The 14,541-nt window shown below is 41.9% G+C and overlaps 1 pseudogene; it reads left to right on the top strand.

Annotated features, from left to right (window-relative positions):
- The first annotated feature begins 2,525 nt into the window (after window positions 1–2,525).
- Window positions 2,526–10,802, top strand: LOC117979028 (small integral membrane protein 12-like; annotated as a pseudogene).
- The last annotated feature ends 3,739 nt before the right edge of the window (window positions 10,803–14,541 follow it).

Consider the following 14,541-nt stretch of genomic DNA (forward strand, 5'->3'; position numbering starts at 1 on the left):
CTAGGAGTATCAGTTGGCAAACGTTTTTTGTAAAGTGTCAGCCAGGTAGTAAATATTTTAGACTTTATAGGACATAAAACAATTTCTATCACATATTGTTTTTTACAATGCTTTATAAATGTAAAAACTATTCTTGGCTCACCAGCTATGCAAAAACAGGCCCAGATTAGGCTGGAAGGCCATAGTTTACCAACCCTTGGTTAAGAGTATGGCTCACACAGACTGTGTGGGATTGAATCCTGGCTCTGCATCTACTTAGTTGTGAGGCCTCAGACAAGCCTCAACCTCTCTATGCCTTGGCTTCCTGATGGGAGACAATTCACCATGGATTCCTCTCATTTCTGCACATCTTTGTCATGAACTATTTTTTCGAAGATATTTATATAGAGAACAGCCTTGGAAGAGAGAGTGCTTCCCTCTGCAGTAAAGAGCAGCCTTGTTTACGGTCAAGTATAACAATGATAATATCTCCCTCTAAGAAAAAGAGTGGGTCTGCTTCAGCCCATCATAAAAGATTTGGGTTCCCTGATCTCAGTACTCCTCAGCTGTGATACAGACCCACTGTATGCACATCTGGAAACCTGAAGTCCATGAGGTCTATGCCACCCAATATGTCTTCGGTAATAAAGTCCTTTGTCTCTGACACAGGAGTCTCATGATTTTTGCCAGCTTCCATCTAACTGATTAGGTTATAACTAGGGTAAAATCTCAGATCCTTCAAAGTTCCTGACATTACTTCATAAATAATACATTTATAGGCAAAACAGGGAGATCCTGACTCTGCCAAAAAATTTTTCAATTTTTTTAATTTAAAATAATAATGATATATTTATAGAGTTCAAAAAAATAAATATGTGATAGAGATTGTATATGTCCTATAAAGTCTAAAATATTTACTCCCTGGCTGACATAGGATTATGGTATAGATTAAATAAGCAAATACAGGCTGGGTGTGGTGGCTGATGCTTGTAATTCGAGCACTTTGGGAGGACAAGGCAGGTGGATTGCTTGAGTTCAGGAGTTTGAGACCAGCCTGGGCAACATGGCAAAACCCCATCTCTACAAAAATTACAAATTTGCTGGGTGTAGTGGTACATGCCTGTAGTCCCAACTACTTGGGGAGGCTGAAGTGGAAGGATTGCTTGAGCCCCGAAGTCGAGGCTGCAGTGAGCTGAGATCACGCCACAGCACTCTAGCCTGGGTGACAAAGCAAGACCCAGTCTGAAAAAAAAAAAAAAATTAGGCCAGGGACGGTGGCTAACGCCTGTAATCCCAGCACTTTGGGAGGCCGAGGCAGGCAGATCACGAGGTCAAGAGATCGAGACCATCCTGGTAAACATGGTGAAACCCTGTCTCTACTAAAAATACAAAAATTAGCTGAGCATGGTGGTGTGTGCCTGTAGCCCCAGCTACTCAGGAGGCTAAGGCAGGAGAATCGCTTGAACCCGGGAGGCAGAGGTTGCAGTGAGCAGAGATCGTGCCACTGCACTCCAGCTTAGTGACAGAACGAGACTCCATCTCAAAAACAAAAAATTAAATAAGCAGATAAAGTTTGCACTTTGAACTGTTCTTGGCACAGTTTCTAAATTATGTAAATTTCAGCTATTATTAATATTATGACTCTTTGTTCTTGTTCTTCATAGCAAATTATCACAATTCCAATTTATATACTCATTGTTGTAATGTTTGGTTTATTGCCTTACTCCTCACTAAATTATAGACTCTATGAGGCCACCAAGAGGGCACCTAGTAGGTATTCAAAGTACTTATCAAATGAAATAATAAAGTGTCTTCTAACTTTTCTTCCATAATTTCAACTATCTGTCTTTCTGCACTAAGTTCTGGGAAATTCATTGGCACCATATTTCAGCTTATAAAGTTATTTTTCCTCCATGTCCAGTCTACTTACAAACTTAAAGTTTATTTTTTCATACTGTTTTGGTAACTTGTTCTTTTTTTTTCTTTATTCTTTTGAGACAGTCTCATTCTGTCACCCAGCTGGAGTGCAGTGGCGTGATCTCTGCTCATTGCAGCCTCCACCTCCTGGGTTCAAGCAATTCTCCTGCCTCAGCCTCCTGAATAGCTAGGACTACAGGTGTGCAACACCCAGCTAATGTTTGTGTTTTTAGTAGAGATGGGGTTTCATCATATTGGCCAGGCTGGTCTCGAACTCCTGACCTTAAGTGATCCTTAAGTCATCCGCCTGCCCTGGCCTCCCAAAATGCTGGGATTATGAGTATGAGCCACCAGCGCTTGGCCCAGAGTAGCCTAGAAATGTTTTGTGAGTGCAACATAATCTCAATCATTTCTAGAAATACTGAAAATTTAAGTTATCTAATTTTCTAAATTATCTGTTTTCTCAGTAACTATTTACTAATTATTCTTCATTCTTCTTCTTCATGCTAATGTCTGATGATTTTTAATTATCTATTCAAGTTTATAAATAAGAAGTGTTTTTAGCTAGTGTTCTAAAGTCACTGTGTCCTTTGCAGTGTGAATACCTAGCTGAGAGCAGAGCACTGGCCATGGTGAGTGGACAGCAAAGTGCAGCCAGGAAAATCACCTTTCATGCTTCTTGGGGAACTTGCTTTCAGAATGTGAGAGACTGTGTCCATTTTGGTGGCTAGAACCTGAACTATCTCTCTTCGAGATTATACTCTGACATTCCGTCTCCCAAGGGAGGCACTCCCCACTTTCTGGTCTTTAATAACAAGGCTGTCTCTAGCTATAGCCTAGAAGAGGAATACCCATTTGGGCACTCTCTGGGCCTGACCTTATTCCAGCCATTTTGGAACTAATGACCCCACCCTCTGCCCCATAATCTACTCTTCTCCACTGCTTCTTCCCCCCACAGCTACTAACGACTCTAGTCTTGAGGATTTTTTCAAGGTTCTTTCAAAAAAACTCAATTTTCCAATAGTCTCTTCCTCTACTATATTGCTTTTTAGGATCTTTACCTTTGCCAAAGATCGAATCCCATGCTTTATGTCTCCCAGAAATCCCTCATTGTTTCTGGTTTGCGGATGGCAATGTGAATGTTTTCCAGTGCTGCTACAGATCTTGCTCTTTAACTGCATGGCATTTTGAAAGGAGCGGAGATAAAAGTGTGTACTGAGTAGACACCCATCTTGAAACAGAATGGCTGTTTAGCATTTAAACATGCTAAAGTCTCTCCTGGTTTTTTTTTTTTTTAATTATTTTTGCCTTTCAAAATAGGTGATCACACACACCTTCTCCATTTTCTCATTTTCCATCTTACTCCAGCACAGTCAGGCTCTGTCTCCAGAAGTCCATCAAAAGTATTATTGCCAAGGTCTTAAGAACCTTCTTGCCACTAAAGCCAATGGATACTTTTAAGTCCACGTATTTCTTGTAGCATTTGACAACGTAACCATCATTACTTTCATGAAATGCTCTCATCCCTCAGTTTCTCTGATAACGAACATTCCAGATTTTTCCTCCCACCTTTCCCACAGTACTTTCTCACCTACTCTCATCTTCTTTCTCAGGGGTTCCAAAATTCTTCTTGTTTTGTTTTACTGTTTGTTTGTTTTTGTTTCATTCTCTTCACTCCCTGAGTCATCCACTCAATGGCTTCAATTCTCTCTATATGCTGATGCCTCTTGGACTCTCAGACATACCTTCAGGCTAAAGCTTGTTCTTGAGAACATCAAACTACCATTTGGATATCCCATTGGCACCTCAGATTCAGCTCATCCAAAACTGAATTTATCACCTCCCTGGCATTAAATCTATTTTGTCTGGTTTCTTATTTCATCAAATACCCCCCCAGTTGCCAAGTCCGAATCTCTTCCCATATTCCCCACAACACTTCCCCACACATTTATCCCCTTAATATTTTTCAAGCCTTCCTGCCTCCTTCCATTCTTTCTGAATTGGACATTGTTGATTCCACACCCAGCATCTATCTCCTCTTCATTCTTCCTAATAAAACCCAGTTCTGGTGTCTGCCTCTTCCCCATGCAGCCCACATGCCTCCAAGGACATTGATCTCAACCTCAGCTTCAGGAATTAGCCTGATTGGCTAAGAATAAGCCATTCTCCTGGGCAGTGGTCAGTTTAGGAACTGGGTTGGAATGTACTTTGGCCAATAAGAGTCAGGGAGAGGCTGGAAGAGAATTCTGACTTGTAGGATATTTCTCATTCTTCTGGGAATGCTTCAAGAATGGACCTCTCAATTCCTCTAGACATTTCATGTGTAGAATATAGAGTTTGGACTTGATGTAATAATTTTGCAGCCAAATCCTAAGAAAAAAGCAATGAATAAAAGAAAAACTAGGGTCTGGGAGCAGCAATGTCTGTGATGTGCTCTAGGAGAGGCAGGGAGAGCAGGCCAGACCAAAGAGTGTGGTCTGGGCTGCAGATGTCACATGGCCTGTACTTTGGACTGTGATGCATACCTATGCTTGCTATGTCACATTCCCTGTGGACTTCATGACTGGGGCTATGGGATACCACCTGGAATAGTTCATCAGGGAAAAGGATCTGAGGCCTGTGGAGGAGAAGAAGAGCATCTCAGAGCAATGGGAGGATCACAAGCTCGGTGAGCTGCTTGGCAAGGAGCACACCCAGGTGATGAGCCTTAAGGGCCAGCTGGAATTTTCCCTGAAGCTGTCCTTAGCAGAAACCGCCCAGAAAAGAATTAATGGAGGACACAAGACCCTTTGGTCTTACTGTGGGCCATGACTGGTCCTGCCACTGTGTCCACCCAGCCCCAGAATTCACCTCTGATCTGCTTTGTTGCTTACCCTGGCCCCTCCCACACCTCACAGCCACACACACACTGGCTGCTCCTTGATGGCAGGCAGACCCAGCAGCCGCTGAGGGCCAGTGAAAAGGAAGGCCCTAGAGGGTTCTGGCTGAAAACTGCATCTGTTGTATAGTGGCCACAAATGTTCAGGCTTCCAAGCCTATGGGTGCACTGCGGGGAAGAGTGTTATGAAATGCACACTGACTGTCAGTCTCTGTGGGAAAGCAGTTTGGCCTCGAGCAAGAATGGATGGGATGTGGGTGTTGCCTTGAGAAGGGATCGTTACTTGTCTATTTTCAGTTTGCAATGGGAAGAATTCAAAAATCTATCTGGCCAGGCATGGTGGCTCATGCCTGTAACCCTAACACTTGGGACAGTTGAGGAGAGAGGATTGCTTGAGCCCAGGAGTTTGAGGCCAGCCTGGGCAACACAGCGAGACAGACCTCATCTCTAGAAAAAATTCAAGAATAGGCCAGGCGCGGTGGCTCACGCCTGTAATCCCAGCACTTTGGGAGGCTGAGGCGGGTGGATCGCCTGAGGTCAGGAGTTCAAGACTAGCCTGGCAAACATAGTGAAACCCCGTCTCTACTAAAAATATTTTTTTAAAGATTAGCTGGGCGTGGTGGCAGGTGCCTATAATCCCAGCTACTAGGGAGGCTGAGGCAGGAAAATCGCTTGAACCTAGGAGGCAGAGGTTGCAGTGAGCCGAGATCATGCCATTGCACTCCAGCCTCGGCAACAAGAGTGAAACTCCATCTCAAAAAAAAAAAAAAAAAAAAAAATACAAGAATAGGCAAGTATGGTGGCACATCCCTATGTAGTCTCAGCTACTAGAGAGACGGAGGCGGGAGTATCACCTAAGCCCTTGGGAGGCCAAGGCAGCAGTGAGCCATGATGGCACCATTGCACTCCAGCCTGGACGACAGAGGGAGACTCTCTCAAAAAAAAAAAAAAAAAACTACCTGGCTCCCTTCACTAGTTTGCCAAAAAAATTAAATTGAATTACTCCGAACTTACTACATAAACCGTCTTTCAGTATGTGTCTCGTCAAAGTCGGTAAAATGATACTTATATAATGATGTACTTTGTCTTTAGAAGCAGAGTAAGAATGACCTGCAAAATAGCTTTTAAAAAAATACTGATTTCTATCACTCAGTTTTCTCAAAGAAATGTACATTTTAAACTCACTGACAATTTCAAGATTAATTATCTTCCTGAAGGGAGATAACAATAGACAGCAATTATAGCTAGAAGTTGCAAAACAAAGAATTTATGATTTTCAATTATTGTTGTATGTGTGTGGTTATTGTTTTACCTTTTATTTAACAATAAGTTGTGTTTAACATAATCTGATTCTTTCCTTTGACACTTTAAAGATCTATCAAGTACTTTTGTCACTGCTTTTGCCTTGGTTTTTGCTTTTGGATTGCCTATTCCTGATTAACAGAAGCTTGATGTCTCTGGTTTGGAAGTGAATCAGAATGCTGTTGTTTAATAATGGGACGCTGAGCAGTTGACACTTTGCTGGGCTAACATCTTTTCAACGAAATGATTACATCTACTGCACATCAATCACTTGACATAACCAAAATAAAACCAGCTAAATAAAAAAAAAATTTTTAAAGAATGACCTAGACTTTTTCTCTTGTGGTCAAACAGATTGCAACTGTGAAGAAGTGGGTCAATGACAATCAACATGTACCTGAGTATGGCTTATATAATAAATAATCTCATCTTTATGCAAGAATGTGGTGGTGGCTCATGCGGAACAACAAAAACCTGAATAACGGGTTCTTGTGAGGGCCTGGTTTCCAGGGCTGGACAATAGGAGAATCATTTAGGATAGACTTTAGTTTAGATTAGGACAAAATCCTGGACCAAAAGACTGAAAAGATCGTTTAGGTACTTGAACAGTATCCTGGAACCGAAGAAACTGAATGTGAAAATTTATTATTAAAAAGTCAAAACCAAACCAGTAACAACTGATTCTAAAGCCAGTCTTTCAATCAATTCTATGTATCTATGATTACCTAACAAACACAAGGTCCTTGCCAGTAGACTAGAATCATCATTGTCTCTAGAACTGTGTTCATATTGAATTCTAGAAGGCTGTATTCAGCCTGTACTGATTAATCACATAAAATGCAACTAGAAAGTCAGAATGGGGTGAGGCAGAGGCTTACTGCCTTTTATAACATATGCCACGCTGTATGCATCCTTCATAGAGTTGGATTTAAATATATACACGCAAGCATGCAAACAAGAGACCCCAAGGTTATTCTCAAAATCTGGAGGTGGGAAGGGTGCGAGCCAACTGGCAACCATCTAGAAGACAGTCAGCTATTCACAATTAAGGACACTCTCTCATTCATAAATTCTCACCCCCACCCCAGAAAAAGTTTACATTGTATATACCATATTGTTTATAACTATTACTCTTTTTATGCCCTTTGGGGGGCCTAATACATTTTTTAAATTAAACATAATGTTTAAGTAACTATGTCTAAATAACAAATAATACATGCAATTTTAGATAAGATGGTGTCACAAAATTACCAAAGTTTCTTGTTAGGAATAAATAAAGTACATTTAATGGACAAACATTTACTGAGTATCCACAATGTGCAAAGCACTGTGTAAGGCCATCCCAGGTGTGAAGAAACATCAAATAAGACAGACATGGCACCGGGCACAGTGGCTCATGCCTGTAATCCCAGCACTTTGGGAGGTCGAGGTGGACAGATTACCTGAGATCAGGAGTTCGAGACCAGCTTGGCCAACATGGTGAAACCCCGTCTCTACTAAAAATACAAAAATTAGCCGGGTGTGGTGGCAGGCACCTGTAATCTCAGCTACTCGGGAGGCTGAGGCAGGAGAATCGCTTGAACCCAGGAGGCAGAGGTTGCAGTGAGCCAAGATCGCCCCATTGTACTCCAGCCTGGGTGACAAAAGCGAAACTCCGTTTCCAAAAAGCAAAAGAAAAAAAAAAAAAACAGACATGGTCCTTGCCTTCATGGCCCAAGTGCCACCTTCCTGGGGAAGTTCTTGATCTTATTAGGAACTATAATTAGGAAATGAAATCAAGATTTTAAAAATATATAGGAACTTCATGGATGCATTTATTTTGTACTGAAATTATATGTGCAGAATCAAGACAATAAATTTTCTTGCCCTAATAAATAAAAAATGTGGTAAAACAGGCCAATAAGATTTTAAAGATTTGAAGCTGATGCTCCTAACATTAGAAGTTACAAAGTATTAGAGGTTGAAGCTCATGTTTTTTTCCTTTATTTCCAGCCAGTGTACATCAATGTGCTTGATCATAGCTAAAATGTTCCACGTGTAACTCTTGCTTTTCTACGTCACCCCAGCCAGAGAAATCAAGAATGACAGATGGAGATACAGATGGTAACTGAACCAACTTTGTCTCTGAACCGCTTTATTATCCTGTGGCTTTGGGCAACTTACTTAATCATCTCTGTGCCTGTTTCCTCATCCACAAAATATGAACAACAAGAATGATTAAGAGTAAAGCCCCTGACCAGGTGCAGTGGCTAACGCCTGTAATCCCAACACTTTGGGAGGCCAAGGCGGGTGGATCACCCGAGGTCAGGAGTTCAAGACCAGCCTGACCAACATGGAGAAACCCCATCTCTACTAAAAAACACAAAATTAGCCGGGCGTGGTGGCACACATCTGTAGTCCCAGCTACTCGGGAGGATGAGGCAGGAGAATCACTTGAACCCAGGAGGCGGAGGTTGCAGTGAGCCGAGATCGCACCATTGCACTCTAGCCTGGGCAACAAGAGCGAAACTCCATCTCACAAAAAAAAAAAAAAAGAGTAAAGCACCTAATCAAAACTACATTTAGAGACCCTCTCATGCCAGTCAGAATGGCAATTATTAAAAAGTGAAGAAACAACAGGTGCTGGTGAGGTCGCAGAGAAAAAGGAATGCTTTTACACTGTTGGTGGGAGTATAAATTAGTTCAACCATTGTAAAAGACAGTACAGCAATTACTTAGAGATCTAGAAGCAGAAATACCATTTGACCCAGCAATGCCATTACTGTGTATATACCCAAAGGAATACAGATGATTCCATTATTATATAAAGATACATGCATGAGTATGTTCATTGCTGCACTATTCACAATAGCAAAGATATGAAACCAACCCAAATGCCCATCAATGATAGGCTGGAGAAAGAAAATGTGGTACATATACACTATGGAATACTATGCAGCCATACAAAGGAATGAGATCATGTCCTTTGCAGGGAGATGGATGGAGCAGGGAGCCGTTATCCTCAGCAAATTAACACAGGAACAGAAAACCAAACACTGCATGTTCTCACTTATAAGTGGGAGCTGAACAATGAGAACACATGGGCACATTGGGGGAACAACACACACTGGGGCCTGTCAGTGGGGCAGGGGGAGGGAGAGCATCAGGAAGAATAGCTAGTGGATGCTCAGCTTAATTCCTGGGTGATGGGTTGATTTGTGCAGCAAACCACTATGGCACATGTATACCTATGTAACAAACCTGCACATCCTGCACATGTACCTTGGAGCTTAAAAGTTGAAGAAAAAAAAGAAAAAGAAAAAGAAATGAGTAAAGTCCCTGACACATGCTGAAGTACTCAAGAGGGAAATAATCATCATATCTAGAATTTGCTCTAAACTATTAAAGAAAAAAAGGCACTTGGAGGTAGAGGAGGAGCAACAGATGAAACAAGAATAGACATCAATTGGTAATTGTTAAAGCTGGGTGATTAGGAACATGGGCATTCAAGTTTTGAATGTATTTGAAATTTTCCATAATAAAAAGTTAAAATAAATATATACACTTAAAATAGCACATAAAATTACTATAACAACAAGCCTGACAATCTGGACCACACCATCTTCACTCATTATAGAACTGCTTTCATTGAGAATCATAAGAAACCAAGTCTACTTGTTTGAGCAATGTTGTCAGGGATGCTGTGTATCCTATCACACTGGCTTCCATGGGGATCCACAGAAAAATACTTTTTAGGTCTTTATGCCAGGACAAGCTGGTGTAGTTACTCATTTCTGAGTTAGGCACTCTGTGAATCTTACGTTTCTCTTTACTCTACAATCCACCTTAGCAACTACTCCAGACCCTAGTTCTAGAGATCACCAATGCCCATTCAATCCACAATTTTACTGCAGTTTGATTGTGACCTTGCCCTATGTATCTCCATCTGGCTGTTTATTTGTATCCTCTAAAACATCCTTTGTGTCCAGGGGCAGTGGCTCATGCCTGTAAATCTGCACTTTGAGAGGCCAAGGCAGGTGGATCACTTGATGCGAGGAGCTCCAGACCAGCCTGGCCAACATAACAAAACCCTGTCTCTACTAAAAATACAAAAATTAGCCAGGCACAGTGGTGCGTGTCTGTCATCCCAGCTACCAGGGAGGCTGAGGCACAAGGATCGCCTGAACCCAGGAGGCAGAGGTTGCAGTGAGCCGAGATCGCACCACTGCACTCCAGCCGGGGTAACAGAGTGAGACTCTGTCAAAAAAAAAAAAAAAAAATCCTTCTTTATAATGAACTGGTAAATGAGTTTCCCTGAGTTCTGTGAACAGCTCCTGCAAATTAATCATACCTAAAAACAGGGCCAGGGGAACTTCAACTTGGAGTGGATCAGCCAGAAGTTCCAGAGCCTGGACTTGCGACTGGTATCTGAAGGAGGGGGCAGTTTGGGGACAGAGCCCCCAACCTATGGAAGCTAAAGCAACCTCCAGGCAGATAGTGTCAGATTTCAATTGAATTACAGGACACCTAGAGCTAGTGTCTGCTACTTGGCATGTGGGGAAAAAACCCCACTCATTTGGTCACGAACTTGATGGCTATTGTGGAGTGAAAGAATAGAAAAAAAACTCAGTATTTTTTTTTCGTCTCACAAAGGGGAAGTTGGAATAATCCTTGTGGTGTTGAAATGGAATTTTAGGTATCAATAGAAACTCATAGTTTTTACTGGATAAATAGATACCAGTGGGTGTGGGTGTGAGTGTGTGTATTATATAAATATCTATATATTATATAGGTAGAGATACACACATATATACATACATATACATATATCTCCTACTTCAGAATTAGTTTCCTATTGGTACTGTAACAAATTACCACAAACTTAGTAGTTTAAAACAAAACAAATTTATTCTTTTACAGTTCTGGAGGACAGAAGTCTAAAATCAAGGACCTCAGAAGAGAATCTGTTCTCCTTCTCTTTGATTCTTCCCTCTCTCTCATAAGAACCCTGTGATTATACCAGGCCCACCCAGATAAACCAGGGTAATTATCTCAGGACCCTTAACTTCATCCACAAAGTTCCTTTTGAATGTAAGGTAATATATTCACAGGTTCCAGGATTAAGACATGGGCAGCCACTTTTCTATGTACCACAAATAAATATATATATATAATATATAAATATACATTTATATATATTTATATATATTATATATATTTATATATATATTATATATATTTATATGTAAATACACACACATACCTGTATATACACACATACATATATTCCCTAGTCCTCACTCTTCTAGGCTGAGAAGGCCTAGAAGCCATGGTACTCACTGGCAATGAGCACACTACTTCCCCAGCTCCTTATTTCTAAATACCATACTCCATCAACAGGAACCAGAGCTCCTCAGAGACATGGTTGATTTTAGAACGGGGGCACGGAAAACATAAGGTTAGCCAGAATATCTTTTTCTGACAGGAAATGAGAAAAGGCTAACCACCATGGGGACATGGAAAAAGAACACAGGAACCAGCTTGAAAGGTCTTCCCCTGGTCAAATCTTGTACAATTTAAACATCAAAATAAACAGCATTCATAACAGACTATAACCCATAGGATAAAATAAGAATCCATGAATTCATAGTATTATAAATAAATAAATAAATGGGAGAGAAAGGGAAAGCTCTTACAGTAAAATGACTAATAAATGTAGCAGGAATGATGGTATCAGAAACTCACCACAAAAGTAATAAGTTACAAGCAAGAATTGTCAGGGGATGCTTAAACTAGTAGATGAAAGTTTAATGAGACAATGGATATTTATATAGTGTCAAGGCATCTCCCACAAGATACTTATTCATGACAATGGAAAAAAATCATAACTTTATGGTGAGGAACCTGGCAGACACCACCCTAATGAAATGGTCACTGTTAACATCACCAATAGCAGGATATATCAACATCATATGCCTCATGATATGACACAACATGGCTTCATTGGTAATGCTGGCAAAACCGCAGAACCTGCACACCCAAACTAAGGGAGACCCTATAAAATTACAGGCCTGTTGTCTTAAAAAATGTCAAGGTCATGAAAGATAAGTTTTTTGGATTTAAAGAGATTCAAGAGGTGGCTGGCAAGATGGCTGAATAGGAATAGCTCGTCTGCAGCTCCCAGCAAGATCAGTGCAGAAGGTGGGTGATTTCTGCATTTCCAACTGAGGTACCCAGCTCATCTCATTGGGACTGGTTAGACAGTGGATGCAGCCCAGAGAGGGCTAGCCAAATCAGGGTGGGGCATCACCTCACCTGAGAAGCACAAGGGGTCAGGGAACTCCCTCCCATAGCCAAGGAAAGCCTTGAGGGACTGTGCCATGAGGAATGGTGCATTCCAGCCCAGATACTACACTTTTCGTATGATCTTTGCAACCCACAGACCAGGAGATTCCCTCAGGTGCCTACACCACCAGGGCCCTGGGTTTCAAGCACAAAACTCAGCAGCCATCTGGGGAGATACCGAGCTAGCTGCAGGAGTTTTTTTTCATACCCAGTGACACCTGGAACCCCAGCAAGACAGAACCGTTCACTCCCCTGGAAAAAGGGTTGAAGCCAGAGAGCCGAGTGGTCTAGCTCAGCAGATCCTACCCCCACAGAGCCCAGCAAGCTAAGATCCACTGGCTTGAAATTCTCGCTGCCAGTACATCAGTCTGAAGTCAATCCAGGATGCTCAAGGTTGGTGGGGGGAGGGGCATCCGCCATTACTGAGGCTTCAGTAGGTGGTTTACCCCTCACACTGTGAACAAAGCTACAGGGAAGTTCAAACTGGGCGAAGCCCACTGCAGCTTGGCAAAGCTGCTGTAGCCAGAATGCCTCTCTAGATTCCTCCTCCCTGCACAGGGCATCTCTGAAAGAAAGGCAGCAGCCCCAGTCAGGGGCTCATAGATAAAACTCCCATCATCCTGGGACAGAGCACCTGGGGGAAGGGGTGGCTGTGGGTGCAGCTTCAGCAGACTGGAACGTTCCTGCCTGCTGGCTCTGAAGAGAGCAGGGATCTCCCAGAACAGTGCTCAAGCTCTGCTAAGGGACAGACTACCTCCTCAAGTGGATCCCTGACCCCTGTGCCTCTTGACTGGGAGATACCTCCCAGCAGGGGTCAACAGACACCTGATACAGGAGAGCTCCAGCTGGCATCTGGTGGGTGCCCCTCTGGGACAAAGCTTCCACAGGAAGGAACAGGGAGCAATCTTTGCTGTTCTGCAGCCTCCGCTGCTGATACGCAGGCAAACAGGGTCTGGAGTGGACCTCCAGAAAACTCGAACAGACCTGCAGTAGATGGGCATGACTGTTAGAAGGAAAACTAACAAACAGAAAGGAATAAGATCAATATCAAGAAAAAGGATGTCCACACCAAAACCCCATCTGAAGGTCACCAACATCAAAGATGAAACATAGGTAAATCCACGAAGATGAGGAAAAAACCAGAGCAAAAAGGCTGAAAATTCCAAAAACCAGAATGCCTCTTCTCCTCCAAAGGATAACAACTCCTCACCAGCAAGGGAACAAAACTGGAAGAATGAGTTTGATGAACTGAGAGAAGTAGGCTTCAGAAAGTGGGTAATAACAAACTCCTCTGAGCTAAAAGAGCATGTTCTAACCCAATGCAAGGAAGTTAAGAAACTTGAAGGGTACAGGAATTGCTAATTAGAATAACCAGTTTAAAGAAAAACATACATTACCTGATGGAGCCGAAAAACACAGCATGAGAACTTAGTGAAGCATACACAAGTATCAACAGCCAAGTCAATCAAGCAGAAGAAAGGATATCAGAGATTCAAGATCAACTTAATGAAATAAAGAGTGAAGACAAGATTAGAGAAAAAAATGAAAAGGAACGAACAAAGCCTCCAAGAAATATGGGATTATATGAAAAGACCAAACCTACGTTTGATTGGTGTACTTTAAAGTGACGGGGAGAATGGAATCAAGCTGGAAAACAGTCTTCAGGGTATAATCCAGGAGAACTTCCCCAACCTAGCAAGACAGGCCAACATTCAAATTCAGGAAATACAGAGAACACCACTAAGAAACTCCTCGAGAAGAGAAACCCCAAGACACATAATCGTCAGATTTACCAAGGTTGAAATGAAGAAAAAAAATGAGAAACCCTAAAAGCCAGAAGAGAGTGGGGGCCAATATTCAACATTCTTAAAATAATTTTCAACCCAGAATTTCATATTCAGCCAAACTAAGATTCAGAAGTGAAGGAGAAATAAAATCCTTTGCAGACAAGGAAATGCTGAGAGATTTTGTCACCACCAGGCCTGCCTTACAAGAACTCCTGAAGGAAGCACTAAACATGGAAAGGAACAACCGGTACCAGTCACTGCAAAAACATGTAAAATTGTAAAGACCATCCACACTATGAAGAAACTGCATCAACTAACAGGCAAAATAACCAGCAAGCATCACAATGGCAGGAT

Source organism: Pan paniscus, chromosome 12, assembly GCF_029289425.2.
Source record: "Pan paniscus chromosome 12, NHGRI_mPanPan1-v2.0_pri, whole genome shotgun sequence".
NCBI classification, from domain to species: Eukaryota; Metazoa; Chordata; class Mammalia; order Primates; family Hominidae; genus Pan; species Pan paniscus.